The sequence below is a fragment of the Trachypithecus francoisi genome, unplaced genomic scaffold (genome assembly GCF_009764315.1).
Source record: "Trachypithecus francoisi isolate TF-2019V2 unplaced genomic scaffold, Tfra_2.0 Lachesis_group13, whole genome shotgun sequence".
In the NCBI taxonomy this organism is placed as follows: Eukaryota; Metazoa; Chordata; class Mammalia; order Primates; family Cercopithecidae; genus Trachypithecus; species Trachypithecus francoisi.
The window spans coordinates 122,232,982-122,252,390 of NW_022681458.1; the positions used below are offsets into that span (position 1 = coordinate 122,232,982).

Consider the following 19,409-nt stretch of genomic DNA (forward strand, 5'->3'; position numbering starts at 1 on the left):
TCTCCTGCCTCAGCCTCCTGGGTAGCTGGGATTACAGATGCACACTACCATGCCCAGCTAACTTTACATTTTTAGTAGAGACAGGGTTTCACCATGTTCGCCAGGCTGGTCTCAAACTCCTGACCTCAAGTGATCCATCTGCCTCCGCCTCCCAAAGTGCTGGGATTACAGGCATGAGCCACCGGGCCTAGCCTCTATTCCTATTCTTTTTAGTTAAATCATAATTTATCCAATAAATACCAGAAAGTTGTTTTTAAAGTTAAATCAAATTGTAATCCTGATATCAAAGTGCTGGGATTACAGGCATGAGTCACCGCGCCAGGCCTGAAATTACATTTTTAAACGTATTTTTAAAATACATATCGCAGGCCGGGCACAGTGGCTCACACCTGTAATCCCAGCACTTTGGGAGGCCAAGGTGGGAGGATCACTTGAGCTGATGAGTTTGAGAATAGCCTGGGCTACATACTGAGATCCCAGCTCTACAAAAAATACAAAAATCAGGCCGGGCGCAGTGGCTCACACCTGTAATCTCAGCACTTTGGGAGGCCGAGGCGGGTGGATCACCTGAGGTCAACAGTTACAGACCAGGTTGGTCAACATGGTGAAACCTTGTCTCTAGTAAAAATGCAAAAATTAGCCAGGTGTGGCGGCGTGCCCACGTAATCCCAGCTACTTGGGAGGCTGAGGTGGGAGAACTGGTTGAACCCTGGAGGCAGAGGCTGCAGTGAGCCGAGATCACGCCACTGCACTCCAGCCCAGGCAACAGAGGAAGATCCCATCTCAAAACAAATAAAATAAAATAAAATAAATAAAAACAAACAATATTAAAATCAGCCAGGCATGGTAGTATGCACCTGTAGTCCCACCCACCTGGGAGGCTGAGATGGGGGGATGGTTTGAGCTCAGGAAGCAGAGGTTACAGTGAGCCAAGATGGTGCCACTGTACTGTAGCCTGGGCGATAGAGCTTTGTCTAAAAAAACAAACAAACAAACAAAAACGTATCTAGTGTTGCACATTGGATTTCATTAAAACTTCCAAGGTGAATAATCTGGGAATATCTATTTATATCAGTGTTAAGGCACATAACTTTTAACCCAAAATGTCGAACTTCTGGGAATTTATTCCTATATGTGCAAAAATAATATAGAATTATTCTTTACAGCATTGTTTATAAAAGCAAAAGATTAGATAAAACTAAATGTTCATCAACAGAGGACTCAGGAAATCATGATATGCCATGCAACAGCATACTATTCAGTCATACTATTCATTAAAAAAAAAAGGAGGAAGTCTTTAATGTACTGACATAGAATGATTTCCAAGATATACTAAGTTTCAAAAAAGCAAAATGCAGCCGGGCGTGGTGGCTAATGCCTGTAAACGCAACACTTTGGGAGGCCAAGGTGGGCAGATCACCTGAGGTCAGGAGTTCAAGACCAGCCTGACCAACATGGAGAAACCCCATCTCTACCAAAAATACAAAATTAGCCAGGCATGGTGGTGCATGCCTGTAATCCTAGCTACTTGGGAGGCTGAGGCAGAAGAATCACTTGAACCTGGGAGATGGAGGTTGCAGTGAGCCGAGATCACACCACATTGCACTCCAGCCTGGGCAACAAGAGTGACACTCCGTCCCAAAAAAAGAAAAAAAAAAGAAAAATGCAAAAGTAGTCTATAATCAGTCACAATCTGTACAAAAACGGAGGGAGGTATGTGTGCATATATGTATATATGTACGTGTGTGTATATATATGGGCTTTTTTTCCATGAATATAATTAATAACATTGGTTGGCCGGGCATGGTGCTCACGCCTGTAATCCCAGCACTTTGGGAGGCCAAGACGGGCAGATCACGAGGTCAGGAGATCGAGACCATCCTGGCTAACATGGTGAAACCCTGTCTCTACTAAAAATACAAAAGAATTAGCCAGGCGTGGTGGCGGGCACCTGCAGTCCCAGCTACTGGGGAGGCTGAGGCAGGAGAATGGCATGAACCCGGGAGGCAGACCTTGCAGTGAGCCGAGATGGCGCCACTACACTCCAGCCTGGGCTACAGATATAATATTAAAATGTCATGCATTTAACTAATAGTCCTATTTCTCACTTCTGGATAATTTAAGCAAGATGAAGCAAATTATCATATAACTATAATACATTTACATTCACTCATAATAAAAAGAGAAACAAATATATCCCTTAGATACCTTCTTAAAACTTCTATGTTCAATAATGCACATAATAAACTTGTAACTACAATTCAAAATAATAATGCCATCACTATTCAGAAGCAAATGCAACAGCAACAAGTTTCCTAAAAGAACAATGTCTAACCTGCAAATTCCAAAACTGAATCACTGACCAGTTTATAATTCAAGTAAGGATCTGAAAATACAAGAGTCCTGATTTCATCAACATCTAGGACTCTCCACAACACGTTAGTTTCAAACAGCCTTCTTCTCTCAGCAAGAGTGCTTTCTTGCGTCTTATCTGCAGCCACTTCTCAAAATGAGACCATGACATTACTATAGCCAAAAGTCAATCTCCTTGTCTTATGGTGACAAGCTAGGTCCCCAGCCAACACTGCTCTCTCAAAAATGGAAGACAATAAAACAGACCCCAGAGTACCCCACCAGGAGAGAGTGCACCTGGTTCACGGCCTCACATCCTTCAGGCCAAAATAGGAAGGGGCCACATCTCTTCCCCTAGCCCCAGATTAGGATCCCATCCCTCTTCAGTTTTCCCATAGTAGCACGCTTAATACACAGAATAATAACCATTACTCATCCACCTTCCCTCTAAGGCATGGAGCTCCTTGGAAACAAGGCTTAACAGCCTTTCTCTCTGCCCTTAAGCATAACAGCAAAGTTTGTTGAATGAAGATTTTGATCAAGTTATACAGTTTGTTCAATCTCTAGTAATTACCTAGGATATACCCTAGAATAATGCTCTTATTTTAATGTCAGCAGTTTCATTAAAGACTGTCTGTTTTTGGGTCCATTTCTCATTAATGCCTTGTGTACACCCTTTCTGCATCACCTCCAGTCTCCCTACCCCATCCCAAAAGCTCTAGTAACCAGATGATTACAATGAGACGTTGCTAATCTCCCAGTGCTTAGTCATTCTTTCATGACTCCTTAAAATCAGTAACTCTACAATGAAACTAAATACTGTCCCTCTGTCCAAACAAATTCTCTTTTGGCCACTTCAGAAATCTACTGCATGTTCTGAAAAGAAAGACAGAATGGCAAGCTTTCTCCACTATATTTACTTTAGAAACACAGTCACAGATCACAAGAAATCTGCCTGGCACACCAATCACTGACAACAGGTACGCTCAATGAGCAGTAAGTCCAGACAGCTCACATTGAGAGCATTTTTTAGAGGGCTACCTTCCTCAGAATAGGATCCCATGTCTGGAGGGTAATTTATTAAATAAAAAGAATGCCTCTTCTGTCAAACTTTTTAGACAAAATATATGCACAAAAGTATAGCAATAGCTATAGATTCAGATACATACCAGTCCAACTTCTCCATAAAGAAGGATGGAGGTAGTAAAAAACAGTTTGCATTCCTCCTTCCTACTCTCCCTGGCGAAAATCATGCTTCCTACTAAGTGGGTTTAAACTCTTGTTAAATCACTCTCTTAGAGAGCTAGGCACTGTGGCTCACTCCTATAATCCAATCTCAGCACTTCAGGAGGTCGAGGAGAGAGGATCACTTGGAGCCAGGAGTTCCAGGCAGCAGTGAGCTATGATCACACCACACTGCACTCCAACATGGGCAACAAAGTGAGATTGCGTCTGAGAAGGAAAGGAAAGAAAAGGAAAGGAAAAGGAAAAGGAAGGAAAGGAAAGAAGAAAGGAAAGGAAAGGAAAGGAAAGGAGAAAGGAGAAAGGAGAGGAAAGGAAAGGAAAAGAAAGGAAAGGAAAGGAGAAAGGAGAGGAAAGGAAAAGGAAAGGAAAGGAGAGGAAGGGAAAGGGGAAAGGGGAAAGGCGAAAGGGGAAAGGGGAAAGGAAAGGAAAGGAAAAGGAAAAGGAAAAGGAAAGGAAAGGAAAGGAAGAAATCCCTCTGTTGATTGACAATCATCTGGAAAGTATATGAAATACTGTATTTGCTCTGGCCTCTCTGATGTTGTTCTGTTGCTTGGAATTAAAGAGAATACAATAATTCCTTCCTTTGTTTCCACTGTTAATAATAAATAGCTTCTAAAAAAGACAACAGATGAATAACCAACATCTCAGATAATAAAAATGTTTACATAACAAGATAATAAGAAATACCTACTTAAGAAACAACATTTACTGGAAAAGAAAAAGCAAAGGCCAACCTTCAAGCTGAATCTTTCCCTTCATTGACATCTGGACTGTAGATTACAAAATGGACTCCCCAGGGAGGTCTGATCTCTTAGGGCAAGTAACATTAGCCACTACCGAACACTAAAGAGAGTGATGGAGGGAACTATGATAACACAGATTCGGAGAGAAAGATCAGAGACTTCACTAGTTAACTTTTGGAATTTCTAGACAAGAATTTTCTAACGCTGTTTATTTTAATTTTTTGTTAGAAAAGTAATACATACTCATTGTTCAAACTCAAAATAATTTTTGAAACTAAGAGCATTTGTCAAAAATGAAAAGGCAAGATCTAGACATACAAAATAACCTCTAAAATGAGTATATTCTCAATTCAAAATTCAGTTACTAGAAGCTTAAATAAATAGTTAACAAATTTTCAGGCTAGGCGCAGTGGCTCATGCCTGTAATCCCAACCCCTTGGGAGGCACAGGCAGGCAGACTGCTTGAGCCCTGGAGTTTGAGATCAGCCTGAGCAATATAATGAGAACTTGTCTCTAAAATACAATAAATTTTCGAGGCGGAGGAGGTGGAGGCTGCAGTGAGCCAAGATCACGCCATTGCACTCCAGCCTGGGCAACAAGAGCAAAACTCCATCTCAAAAAAAAAACAATAATAATAATAAATTTTTTAAAAATTTCAGACACCCATAAAATTAGCCCCATATTGTACTACCTAACTAGAGTTTACCTAAATACCATGTGTCACACACACAAAAAAGTCCTAAGGCATTTGAAAGACCCAGATACTATTGTCAATCCCTACATTTGGGAAAATGACTTAAAAGGACCTGAGTAAAAAACTTTGAAGATCTTTTTAATACACTGAGCAGTAATTTTTTAAGAATGATTTTCTGCAACTACCCCAAATGTATTCACATAGATCTATGTTCAGCTTCACAATTCAGTCAATATAAGTTAAGCATACCACCTGTATGGTACTAGACTAGACACCAGAGTGATGTCCTCTCCTCAGGAGAAGAGGGAATTGAGAAAGAAAGAAATAAAACATATACACTCCTACTCCAAAGGTCCTTACAATCGGTTTTTGGGACGGACACAAACTATTTAAAAGTTAACTACACAAAGTTACAAGAAAGGAGGGAAATTCTTATTTATTAAGTGCCTCATATATCAAGCAGCAAAACAATAACACACACAAAACATTTTGTGTTTTGAAGGAAGAAAATAAGGAAAGAGGAGGAGGTTGAGAGGATAGGAGATGAAGTCAAAATCCCAAAGCAAACTATAAATGCCACTCAGTGATACAGAAAATAAGTAATTAAAATGTTTATATTGGTCTTCAACAAATGGTGCTAGTACAACAGGTTATCTACATGAAAAAAAATGAAGTCAGACCCCTACCTCACACCATGTACAAAAATTAACTCAAAATGGATCAAGGACCTCAAAGTGAGAGCTAAAATTATAAAATCTTAGAGAAAAACATATGGATAAATTTTCACTACTTTGAATTTGGCAATAAATTCTTAGATATGCTAACATAAACAAAAAGCTTAAAAAAAAATTAGGTTGGCGTGGTGGCTCATGCCTATAATCCCAGCACTTTGGGAAGCCGAGGCAGGTGGATCACCTGAGGTCAGGAGTTTGAGACCAGCCTGGCCAACATGGTGAAACTCCGTCTCTATGAAAAATACAAAAATTAGCCAGGAATGGTGGTGCATGCCTGTATTCTCAGCTACTCAGGAGGTTGAGGCAGGAAAATGGCTTGAACTCAGGAGGTGGAGGTTGCAGTGAGCTGAGACTGTGCCACTGCACTCCAGCCTGGGCAACAGAGTGACATTCCATCTCAAAAAAAAATTTTTTTTTTAATTTTTTTAAGAAAAAAAAAAAAATCCTTTCCGTAAAAGATAACTTTAAAAAGAATAAAAAACAAAAAAGGAGATAACACAAGCAACAAAAGAGGACAATATAAAGAAAGTGAAAAGACAACCTACCCAGTGTGAGAAAATATTTGCAAATCATATATCTGACAAAGGACTTGTAACCAGAAGATATAAATCAATCGTAAAACTCAAAAACAAAAAGGCAAACAATTCAATTTAAAAATAAGAAACAGACTTGAACAGACATTTCTCCAAATAAGATATACAAATGACCAATAAACACATGAAAAGATGCCTAACATCTTAGTCATTAGGAAAATGAAAATCAAAACCAAAATAAGATACTACGTATATTACAGAATGGCTATAATAAAAATTAAAATTAAAAAAAAAACACACAGAAAATCACATGTTGGTGAGAATGTGGAGAAATTGGAACCCTTGTACATAGCTAGTCATAATGTAAAATGGTACAGCCACTGTGAAAAAACAGTTCAGCAATTGCTCCAAAAAGTTACAACACAGAATCACCCAAATGACCCAACAATTCCACTCCAAGGTATATACCCAAAAGAAGTGAAAACAGAGATTCAAACAGATATTGTACAACAGTGTTCACTGCACCATTATTCACAATAGCCAAAGAGCAGAAACAAGCCAACGTCCACCAACAAATTAATGGACAAACAAAATGTGGTATATCCATACAATAGAACATTACTCAGCAATAAAAAAAAAGAATGGTGTTCTTTTTTCTTTTTTGAGACAGAGTTTTGCTCTTTTTGCCCAGGCTGGAGTGCAGTGGCACGATCTCGGCTCACTGCAACCTCAGCCTCCCAGGCTCAATCGATTGTCCTGCCTCAGCCTCCCAAGTAGCTGGGATTACAGGCACGCACCACTACACCCAGCTAACTTTTTGTATTTTTACTAGAGACAGGGTTTCACCATGTTGGTCAGGCTGGTCTTGAACTCCTGACCTCAGGTGATCCACCCACCTTGGCCTCCCCAAATGCTGGGATTACAGGCATGAGCCACCGTGCCCAGCCAAGAATGGAGTTCTGATACATGCTACGACACAGATAAACCTTGAAAACATTGCACAAGCGGGGACGGGTGCAGTGGCTCACGACTGTGATCCCAGCACTTTGGGAGGCTGAGCCGGGTGGATCACGAGGTCAGGAGATCGAGACCATCCTGGCTAACACAGTGAAACCTCATCTCTACTAAAAATACAAAAAAATTAGCCAGGCGTGGTGGCAGGCGCCTGTAGTCCCAGCTACTCGGGAGGCTGAGGCAGGAGAATGGAGTCAACCCGGGAGGCGGAGCTTGCAGTGAGCCGAGATTGTGCCACTGCACTCCAGCCTGGGCGACAGAGCGAGACTCTGTCTCAGAAAAAACAAAACAAAACAAAACAAAAAAAACACTGTGCTAATGAAACAAGCCAGTCACAAAAGGAAAATATGGTATGATTCCATTTATATGAAATATCCAGAATAGGCAAATCCATTGAGTCGGAAAGTAGACTACAGGTTACCAGGTGCTAGGAGACAGAGGAATGGGCAGTTATTTCTTGATGGCTACAGAGTTTCTATTTGGGATGATGGAAAAGATTTAGAAACAGATTATAGCAATGGTGACACAACAGCATAAATGAATCAATGCTACTTAATAATGGTTTAGGCCAGGTGCAGTGGCTCACACCTGTAATGCCAACACTTTGGGAGGGGAATAAGGCAGGCAGATCACCTGAGGTCAGGAGTTCAAGACCAGCCTGGCCAACATGGAGAAACCCCATCTCTACTAAAAAATACAAAATTAGCCAGGCGTGGCGGCACATGCCTATAATCTCAGCAACTTGGGAGGCTGAGGCAGCAGAATCACTTGAACGCAGGAGGCGGAGGTTGTGGTGAGCCAAGATTGCGCCATGGCACTCCAGCCTAGCAACAAGAGGAAAACTCCACTCTCAAAAAAAAAAAAAAGGATTATAAATCATGCTACTATAAAGACACATGCACACATATGTTTACTGCGGCACTATTCACAACAGCAAACACTTGGAACCAACCCAAATGTCCATCAATGATAAACTGGATTAAGAAAATGTGGCACATATACACCATGGAATACTACGCAGCCATAAAAAAGGATGAGTTCAAGTCCTTTGCAGGGACATGGATGAAGCTGGAAACCATCATTCTGAGCAAACCATCACAAGGACAAAAAACCAAACACCGCATGTCCTCATTCATAGGTGGGAACTGAACAATGAGAACACTAGGACACAGGGTGGGGAACATCACACACTGGGGCCTGTCATGGGGTGGGGGTCGGGGAGAGGGATAGCACTGGGAGAAATACCTAATATAAATGACGGGTTGATGGGTGCAGTGGGCCAGCATAGCACATGTATAACTATGTAATGAGCCTGCACATTGTGCACATGTACCCTAGAACTTAAAGTATAATACAAAAAAATGGTTTAAATGGACAATTTTATGTTATGTATATTTTATTACAATAAAACACTTAAAAGGAAAAAAAACTTTATCAGGTCTCCAGTCATCTGGATTGTCTAAGGTTAGATTTCATATCAGGAACTCAAATCTAAAAAGAACTGTACAGTCACTGATCTAATCCTCGTGGAAACCCTAGTCAGAAGTCTGCATCTCTACATCCCTCCTGACTAGTGAGTGGTTTCCAGATGCCGCCAGATAGTGGGAGCAGATCTTTCCCCAAGGCAGCCCACTGACCTTCATGAAGGAAGAACAACCTGAGCTGGAAAAAAAAAAAAAAAATGGGATAAATGAAGAGCATACTGAAGATTTTGAAAGCCAAATTCTGCTATTCTGCAGGTGTGTGACAATGAACAAATTATTCAACTTCTCCAAGTCTCTGCTTTCTCTCATCATAAAATGATAACAGCACCTGCCTTTAAATGTTACTGTAAGAACTGGCAGAAGTATGCCTCTAGCACCCATCCAACTGCCTGGCAAATGGTGAGTGTTCTATCCCATGGTAATTGCTCATGTTACAATAGGTCTATGTGCCACCTTTCGGCCAACCAAAGGCTGAGCAGGATATGGCTTGCGTTGGGAGAACACTGTGACTTATCAGAACTTAAATAAAATAGCCACCAGCACCACAGAGAAACATCAGAGAAGGAGCTGCTTTTACGCAGTTCCACTCTCTTAGGAAAGACTGGTTGATTGTTCCAAGAACAAACCCAGCTACTCTTCATTTAGGAAGGCACTGCTACACAATTCATTCTCTCTATACAACAGGCCTCTGTTGGCATGTCTGGGCTACTGTTCCTAAGAGTCTGCCTCTACCCACAAGAAAGACACAGTCTGTGAAGAAAATTAGCTAAAACGTACTCCCCAGAGAATGCTCTCAAACTTGTGTAGCCCCAGAAGCACTTGGGGAACCTGTTAAAAAAAAAAAAAGGCCGGGCGCGGTGGCTCAAGCCCGTAATCCCAGCACTTTGGGAGGCCGAGACGGGCGGATCACGAGGTCAGGAGATCGAGACCATCCTGGCTAACACGGTGAAACCCCGTCTCTACTAAAAAATACAAAAAACTAGCCAGGTGAGGTGGCGGGCGCCTGCAGTCCCAGCTACTCGGGAGGCTGAGGCAGGAGAATGGCGTAAACCCGGGAGGCGGAGCTTGCAGTGAGCTGAGATCCGGCCACTGCACTCCAGCCTGGGCGACAGAGCGAGACCCCGTCTCAAAAAAAAAAAAAAAAACAGGTATTGCCCACATCCACAGATATTCTGATTACTAAATATTTTACACAGCAGCCTAGTACACAACTGTTTAAAGAAACACTAGAAGGTAGGCCACAAAAATGTAATAAGATCACATTCTGATGTGGACAACTCCAACAATCTGTCCCTCAAAGCAAAGGCTGCATTCGCCTCTATGCCCATCAAGAAATGCAATAATTTTGGTCATGCCAGACAGGATTGGACACCAAGGAAGTAACAGAGACCACCTGCATGTAATACCCAATGTGAGTTTCGTACAGTTTCTTCACACTGAAAGCCCTCATGATTGCTTATTCTTTTTAAAAATAAATACAAAAAGTAATGAAAAATAAAAATAATGTACCAGCTACACCTCATATAATAGCAAAAATATACTTAAATTATATTCACCAGAAGTTGGTAACATTTTTGTGAAACTAACACATCCTTAGATTGCTGGGAAAATTACTAAATGGTACAAATTTTTGGTAAGCCAGTGGCAATACGTATTAAGTCATAAATATGAGGTTGGATGTGCTGGTGTATACCTACAGTCCCAGCTACTCAGGAAGCTGAGGCGGGAGGATAACTGAGCCCAGGAGTTCGAGTAGACTAGGCAACATAGCAAGACTCTGCTTCTTTAAAAACAAAAAAAAAAGGTCATAAATACCCTTCAATTCAATAATCCCCCTTCTTTGAATTTATCCTAAGGGAATAACACAGGAGAAACTATACAAAAAAGACAGTCACTATTGGATTACATATAATAAAAAAAAAATAAATAAATAACTACTCAGACACAGTGGCTCATGCCTATAATCCCAGCACTTTGGGACAGTGAGGCAGGAGGATTGCTTGAGTTCAGGAGTTTGAGACCAGCCTGGGCAATATAGTGGGACCCTGTCTCTACAAAAAATACAAAAATTGGCAAGGGTGGTGGCATACACCTTGCTAATCCCAGCCCATCAGGAGGCTGAGGTGGAAGGTCAAGGCTGCAGTAAGCCAAGATCATACTACCACACTCCACTCTGGGTGACACAGCAAGTATCTTTTTGCTTAAAAAAAAAAAAAAGAAAGAAAGAAAATCTTCATGTCAAAACTCTCAGGCCAGGCGCAGTGGTTCACACCTGTAATCCCAGCATTTGGGAGGCTGAGGCAGGTGGATCACTTGAGGTCAGGAGTTCGAGACCAGCCTGGCCAACATGGTGAAACCCGGTATCTACTAAAAATATGAGCCGGGCATGGTGGCACACGCCTGTAATCTCAGCTACTTGGGAGGCTGAGGCAAGAGAATTGCTTTAATCTGGGAGGCAGAGGTTGCAGTAAGCCAAGATCGCGCCACTGCACTCCAGCCTGGGCGTCAGAGTGAGACCCTGTCTCAAAAAAAATCTCCAACAGTTTACCAACATTTGCCATATTAACTCAAAATGACAAAGCTATTAAAACTTAAAATTACGTATACCATGTAATTATAAGAAAACCATTCATAAAACATAGAAGACCTAAAATTACTTACAAAAAGAATGGGCACATGGACAGTCCCAAAGAGTGATACACTGGGAAGTAACAGCTCATGCTGAAATGGTTTGATGTGGTTTTCCTCCACTGGTCTCTCAACTTTCCATATTATTGCTACATTATTGGAGTAAGACTAAATACATTTAACTGATTCTGCCTGGAGAGTTAATTGGACAGCAGTGAGGGAAAGTCCTACACTGACCTCAGCTATCCTAAATGAAGACAGGCTTACCTAAACGCACCGTGCTATCAGATGGCCACAAGGCCAGTTCTAGATTTCTGTCCCCAAAAGATCAATCTTAACTGATACACAAAAATATAAAACCTTGAATTTACTTTTTTTCCTTTGTTTTCTTTTCTTTACTCTAAAAGTAGTATTTTTCTAAAAGCAAGTATATACGCACTAACGGAAAGGAGGAAATCTGATTTGACAGCTATTGGCATGGCAAAAAGACTAGAAGACTTCATGAGCCACAACTTCAATATAAGCCGAGATGATGCAGCTAGGAAACAGTGTGGTTCACGTGAAAAGGACATTAAGCTGGGAGACAGAAGGCCCAGTTCTCATTCTAGATCAATCAGGGCAAATTTCACTTGCAAACCTTGATTTCTCATCTGCAAATTGATAGGATCGTGATGCTATTTCCCCTACCCATCTCATAGGACTTGGAAGGGAACCAAGATTATGACTGTAAAAGTGCATTAAAAATCATTTTTATCTTTTAAATCTGGCCATTATTATTATGAAGACATTTATTTATAAATTTACAAAAAAAGGGTAACAATGTGTAGAAGGATACATTCCAAACTGGTTAAGTGAGTGTTTTTCCAGGACTCTGAAATTGGGAGCCATGCCTTTACCTGTATCTGCATTGTTTGAATCTTTCAGGAAGATCTATTCATCTATTACTTGGGAAATTTTAAAATTTTAATTTGTAAAAGCTAATGATATCAAGCATGTAAAGTGCAGAGTTCTCCACCTCTGGGTCATCTAAGAATCATCTGGGGACTGTTAAAACTGTGGTCACCCAGGTACCATACAAATTCTCTAGGTAGAAGATAATAAAATGAGGCCAGGCTGCTTGTATTTTAACAAGGTCCCAAAGAGATTCCAGTGACTTGATTACTCCAACTATTACTACATGGCTATTAACTCCTACCACGTATTACCCACTTAACACATACCCGTCACTGCCCTCAACACTTTACATGTATTATCTCATTTAATCCTGACAACAACCTGTAGGTAGGTGCTACAATTAACACTGCCCTCCCCTCACCCTCGGTTTACAGATGAAGACACTAAAATTATTGAGATTATTTAGCTGGCCTAAAATCATAGCACTTGTAAGTGGCAGAGCCAGAATGCACAAGGAAATTTGAAAATCATTGATTCAGTTTCCTAACCTAAGAAAACAGCTGTATATTCTGCTCAGGTCATATCTTCTGTTTTGTTTCAGACACTGCATTTAAAGGACATTAAAACAACAATAACAACTGCCAGGGGCGGTGGGTCACGCCTGTAATCCCAGCACTTTGGGAGGCTGAGGCGGGCAGAGATCACCTGAGGCCAGGAGTTTGAGATCAGCCTGGCTCAACATGGTAAAACCCCATCTCTACTAGAAACACAACAAAAATTAGCCAGGCATGGTGGCACATGCCTGTAGTCCCAAGCTACTCAGGAGGCTGAGGCAAAACTGCTTGAACCTGGGAGATGGAGGCTGCAGTGAGCCGAGATCGCGCCACAGCACTCCAGCCTGGGCGACAGAGCAAGACTCCGTCTCAGGGGAAAAAAAAAAACAGTTGGGCCGGGCTTCCTAGCACTTTGGTAGGCCAAGGCAGGAGGATGACTTGAGCCCAGGAGTTGGAGACCAGCATGGGCAACACGGTGAGACCCTATCTCTACAAAACATTTCTAAAACAAAATTTAGAAAATGAGCCAGGTGTGGTGGTGCATGCCTGTAGTCCCAGCTACTCAAGAGGCTGAAGCAGGCAGACTGATTAAGTCCAGAAGGTCAAGGCTGCAGTGAGCCGTGACCATGCCACTGCACTCCAGCTCGAGCAACAGAGCAAAACCGTCTCAAAAAAAACAAAACAAAACAAAAAACAGAGTTCCCTAAAGAAAGCATGGTGAGCCATAACAAACCAGGAAAGCACCTAACGATTTAGGGCTGTTTGCATACTTGCATTATGACCAGCCATCGATTCATGTTATAGTTGTCTCCCTAACTAGACTGCAAGCCCCTGAAGTGCAGGGCCATGGATGTCTCTTCAACTGTACCCTCTTGGTACCTGGTGCTCAATTCAAGAGAGAGTTTAATAAATAATAAGTCTAGAAGTGTGATATCTGTCATGGGAAATATGAAGGGCTATTATGTGAAGAAGAAACAGACTTAATTCAGGTTGCTTCAGGAAGTATAACTAAGGTCAATAGGTGAAAGGGAGGGAGCAGACTGGAGTAGTCTAAAAACATTTCTGGTGCCCGGCGCGGTGGCTCAAGCTTGTAATCCCAGCACTTTGGGAGGCCGAGACGGGCGGATCACGAGGTCAGGAGATCGAGACCATCCTGGCTAACACGGTGAAACCCCGTCTCTACTAAAAATACAAAAAACTAGCCGGGCGCGATGGTGGGCGCCTGTAGTCCCAGCTACTCGAGAGGCTGAGGCAGGAGAATGGCGTAAACCCGGGAGGCGGAGCTTGCAGTGAGCCGAGATCGCGCCACTGCACTCCAGCCTGGGCGACACAGCGAGACTCCGTCTCAAAAAAAAAAAAAAAAAAAAATTTCTGGCAACCAAGACCTGTCCAAGGACAGATGCCTGCAGTTTGACACCAATGATCAGAATGTAGCAGACAAAAGGAAGGATGTTGGACTACTGGGCCTCTAACAACTCCTCCAAAGCTCACATTTTATTAGTCTACGTTAGGATACATTTGTTTACTCTTTCATACATTCTACAGTTTCCATTAGTTATACAAGTCACTTAGTCACTTAGTAAGCAACAGAGGACACCAATTGTGTTCTACAAACTCCCTGTGCCCTCAAAGATCCAGAGAAGAGTAAATGCACAAGAGTGAATCTAAGCAAGCAGGAAGGTGATATATACAACAGGAAGCAGCAAGGAATGAGGAAACTTCCAGGCAGGAAACAAGACAGAAGTTAACAAAGGTATTATGGAAGAAATGTCACCATTTGAGCACACCTGAGCTAGATCTTTCGGATCCATGAGGGAAGGTGGGAGGAGGGCTGTCATAAGAATGTGGGGAGGAAAATCACTGTGTGGCAGTAATGGTCTGGGCATAAAAGGGGCAGAAAAGCCCTGGGGAGGTGAAGAACAAGCGAGAAACAAGCAGTAAATGCCGGCATTTTAGAGGTCATTTAGTCAAACACATATACCCATACTTTGTTGATGATGGCCCGCTGGCAATGGCTAAAACAGTTAGTTCATTTTTTAAAATTACATCTTACAAACCAAAAACTATATCATCAATGATTTCTACTTCGCTTAGTTTTTGTTTTTAAGACTAACAGATCCTTCCCTTGTTTTGTTTTTGTTTTTAGACAGGGTCTCACTCTGTCATCCAGGTTATAGTGCAGTGGCATGATTTCGGCTCACTGTAGCCTCAGCCTCCCAGACTCAGGCGATCCTCCCACCTCATTCCCCCCTCCTCCGAATAGCTGGGACTACAGGTGCACACCACCATCCCCAGCTAATTTTTGTATTTTTTGTAGACAGACAGGGTTTCACCATGTTGCCCAGGTTGGTCTCAAACTCCATGCAACCCACCTGCCTTGGCCTCCCAAAATGCTAGCATTACAGATGTAAGCCACTGCACCCAGCCTCTTTTCTTGTATTCTAGGAAATCTTTTATTTATTTATTTATTTTGAGACGGAGTCTGGCTCTGTCGCCCAGGCTGGAGTGCGGTGGCCGGATCTCAGCTCACTGCAAGCTCCGCCTCCCAGATTCACGCCATTCTCCTGCCTCCGCCTCCCAAGTAGCTGGGACTACAGGCACCCGCCACCTCGCCCGCTAGTTTTTTGTATTTTTTAGTAGAGACGGGATTTCACCGTGTTAGCCAGGATGGTCTCTATCTCCTGACCTTGTGATCCGCCCGTCTCGGCCTCCCAAAGTGCTGGGATTACAGGCTTGAGCCACCGCGCCCAGCCAAGGAAATCTTTTAAATGTTCTGGTTTTAAACATTTAAGTTTTACTTGTGTCTACTGTTTCCACTATTTGACAACTAGATGTAGTTACCAAAACTGACAGTTTCAGTAACTCAGTTGAACCTAATATTTGTAATCACTTAAATGTTTCTATTACCAATAGTACTACAAAATAAAAATATATATAATCTAAAAATTATTAAGAAGAAGATTACTAAGAATAGACGGGTCTCAAACAGTAAATTTAAGTCTCAGGCCCAAGAAGCCATCTCACTCAACTTATAAATCATGACACTAAGCTACTTAAGAAAATAAACAAGACTGAAGCAAAAAATCTCAATCTAAAACCAGAACACGGGCCCAGCATGATTGCTCACACCTGTAATCCCAGCACTTTGGGAGGCCAAGGCAGGCAGATCACCGGAGGTCAGGAGTTCAAGACCAGCCTGGACAACATGGTGAAATACTAAAAACACAAAAATTAGCTGGGCATGGTTGTGGGTGCCTGTAATCCCAGCTACTCAGGAGGCTGAGGAAGGAGAATCGCTTGAACCCGGGAGGTGGAGGTTGCAGTGAGCTGAGATTGTACCATTGCACTTCAGCCTGAGCGACAAGAGCGAAACTCTGTTTCAAAAATAAAAATAAATAATAAATAAAACTAGTAAACAAAATATAACACACTTAAATGACAAACTTAATGTTCTTCTGGCCAATCATTTCTCAACATCCCTGTCAAACTATTTTAAGCGTCTGAAATCTTGCTCTATAAAAAGCAAGTTCCCATCATCTGAACTACACTTAAAGAGATCTATCCCACTAGTTACTGAAGCATAATACACCAGGCTTGAGAGTTTCACGTGCTATCAATTAAAAAAAAAATGCTTACCTTTTTTACAAAGTTTAATCTGTAGGTTAATTCAAAAGCCTGACATCCTAGGAGATCTGGGTTTTCCGTTCTAACACAACTTTATGGTGAAAACTTAGCAAAAGCCTTTTCTGTATTTGCCAATTCAGTTATAACATAGAGGTACAATATTTGATACCTCCACCACCAACAAAGTCTTTTCTAAGGAGTTCTGACTTTGGTTAACCTTAGTTGAGAGAATTAAAACCTATGGCTGAAAACTCCTTCATAAAAACTAAAGCTTCAGAAGTCTAAAATGGTGTTACAATCTAACCCATAATAAACAATGAATTATAGAAACTGAGATTTGAGTAACAACTGCTAAAAAGGTGTATTACACAATTTAACAAGATAACCAAATCATCAAAATTTAAATCTTTCTTAACAAAGGTAAAAAATAAATAATATTCAGTACTCTGAGGCACTGTGCCACTTTTTATCTATATGGTCTCTACATCAATGTTGCTATTCTCCCACTCCCTTGATGAGCAAACAGAGGCAATGTCCGGGACCCCTCATATCGAAAGATCAGTTAACGTCGTAAATGATCATAGCAATAAAAACAATTTCTAATGCCAGAATTGAAAACAGACTGTGGCACCCAAATAGGGTCCAAGGTACATGGCGGCATGAAACTATTTCTCGCTTCTGACTCTTCTGCATCACTGTCTCCCAAAGGACTAGAGAATCTGAAGCTCTCATTGCCACATCTACAAATTAAAGTATCATGTTTAAAGAGCTCAGTTTCTACGAATGGTCAGTATTTAATGAAAGCACCCCACTACACAGAAACTCACCCAGCTGCAAACTCAGCTGCAAACTCACCACAGCGTGCTTTCAGACTCCACATTAATTTTTTTTAATTTTAGAAACAACTATTTTTAAAAATATTATGTAATAATTTAAACTCTGGAAAGCCCCACACTCATCCCAGCAGCTCGGAAAATGGAAAGCAAAATTCGATTAGCTCCATTGTATCTAGCCAGGCTAACGTGCAAGATCACACACTCATCTTCGTCAGAGCGTCTCTGCCAATACCAAAGAACAACAAAGGCAAGTTGAGAAGTCTGCACAGGCTTAACTCAGCACTTGTTCGCTTTCCCAGCTTCAGAAAGAAGCTCTTCGAAGGCCCCGGGGACCAAGGGGACCTTGTGCATCCCATCAAGCCGGCCGCTCTGCTCAGCGCCGCTCGCGCAGCTTTTGTCTGGCCCGGTTGGGAGCCCGGGCCGCCCGCCTCCCGGCACCCCTTCTCTCTGGATCTTTCTCCACACCCATCACTCGCCGATGACTAGTTGTTGTGGGTTTCTCTCCCTCGCCCCCTCCCTCCCTTTCAAACGCGCCCCGGGCTCGCTGGCTTCTCCCACCCGGCCGGGGAGACTCGGGTTAGGAAGGGGGCCCGGGTGGGGTCTGGAAAAGGGAAACACAGAGGGGCACACAAAGCCGACTGACCCCACGGCCGATCCCCTCCCTCTGCAAAGCAGCCTGGGTTCAGCGATCTACTGGTTGGATAAACAACCCTCGCATCCCGCTCCTCGCCAGGTTCCCACCTCAGAGCCGCCCCATCCCCCCAAAGTGCACCCAAGAGCCGATGACAGCGCTGGACATCGCCCCCACCCAGACCCGGCGCCCGCCACTGCGCGGGAGGGGCCAGGGCCGCGGGAGGGCTCGGGTCTGACCCTCCACCCCCTGACCAGGTACTTACAGCCCTGTTTTTCGTTACTGTTGCCGCTGCGGACCAGAGAGCCGCCGCCTTCTCCTCCACCCCAATGAGGTTAAGCGCTTGGTGCGGGGATTAAAAAAAAAAAAAAAAAGGAAAAAAAAAAAAAAAGACCGAGAGCGAGAGAGACGCCGAGGGCGCCTGCGCAATGCGGTCCCCCTTTTTCTTCTTACCGCCACCGACCCAGCTGCACCATAGAGAGCGTAAACCGATACCAGAGAGGCGATTGCCTCTCTATGGTAACGACCTGCGCACGCGCGGGCCTGGCCGTGTTAGGCTTCGCGGGCGTAAAGTCCCCGGGAGCTTTGCCCCTTACGGAGAACGTTGGTTGACCCTGATGGGTACCCGTAGGGTAAAGGTTTTGGGTTTTTTGTTTGTTTTAGGAAAGGGTGGCCCGAGTGTAGTTAAGCCCCTTGGAAAGTTGCGACAAAACTCGAGTTACACAAGGAAGGTCGGAACTAAGTGGCCACAGGAACAATGCACCAGCAAGCAGGGAGCGTGATAGGAAGAGCTAAAGAGGAGTCGGGAAACCCTAGGTAAAAGTTGTCCAAATGGAACTTCCTTTGGTCGGGGGTCTGATACTCGAAGGAAACGGTCTTTCACTTCTGGGTTGGGACGTCCGCCTACAAGGCGACTGCAATGAAGGAAATTGTGCCCTGCGACTTCCCGTAACAGAGCTGTACGTCCACTCTCCCTTTTCCGAGCAGGCGCGGACGCTTGTGCCGGAAGTAAACTTTTTAACGGTTCTTTACCTTTTGGGGAGGGGAGACAGCCAGGAGAAGGCTTCGGAGAGCCTGGAGTCGGCATGCGAGCAGGGTTTCTTACCTGAGCGCCTCCACAAATAAACGCTCCTTCGCTCCTCCGTCGCGTGCGTTTCCCTGGGATAATAAGTAGGAAAGTGGTGGCTTTTATTTTTTTAAGACAGGATTTCACCGCCGTCGCCCAGGCTGGATGGAGCGCAGTGGGCGCGATCACGGCTCACTGCAGCCTCGACCTCCCAGGCTCACGTGATCCTCCTGCCTTAGCCTCCCGAGTGGCTGGAATTACAGGCGCGCACCTCTACTCCCAAGTACTTTTTGTGTATTTTTGTAGAGATGGGTTTCACCATGTTTCCCAGCCTTGTCTCAAACTCCTGACCTCAAGTGACCTGTCTGCTTGGGTCT

At 43.1% G+C, this 19,409-nt stretch overlaps 1 protein-coding gene across 21 annotated transcripts in view; it reads right to left on the reverse strand.

Annotated features, from left to right (window-relative positions):
- Positions 1-18,444, reverse strand: part of CLASP1 (cytoplasmic linker associated protein 1) — a 305,011-nt gene extending 286,567 nt beyond the window's left edge. For all 21 annotated transcript variants that reach the window (XM_033231811.1, XM_033231808.1, XM_033231795.1 and 18 more), the window contains exon 1: positions 18,232-18,444. The gene's annotated coding sequence lies outside the window, so the exon portion shown is untranslated. The remainder of the gene's footprint in view (positions 1-18,231) is intronic.
- Between the last annotated feature and the right edge of the window lie 965 nt (positions 18,445-19,409).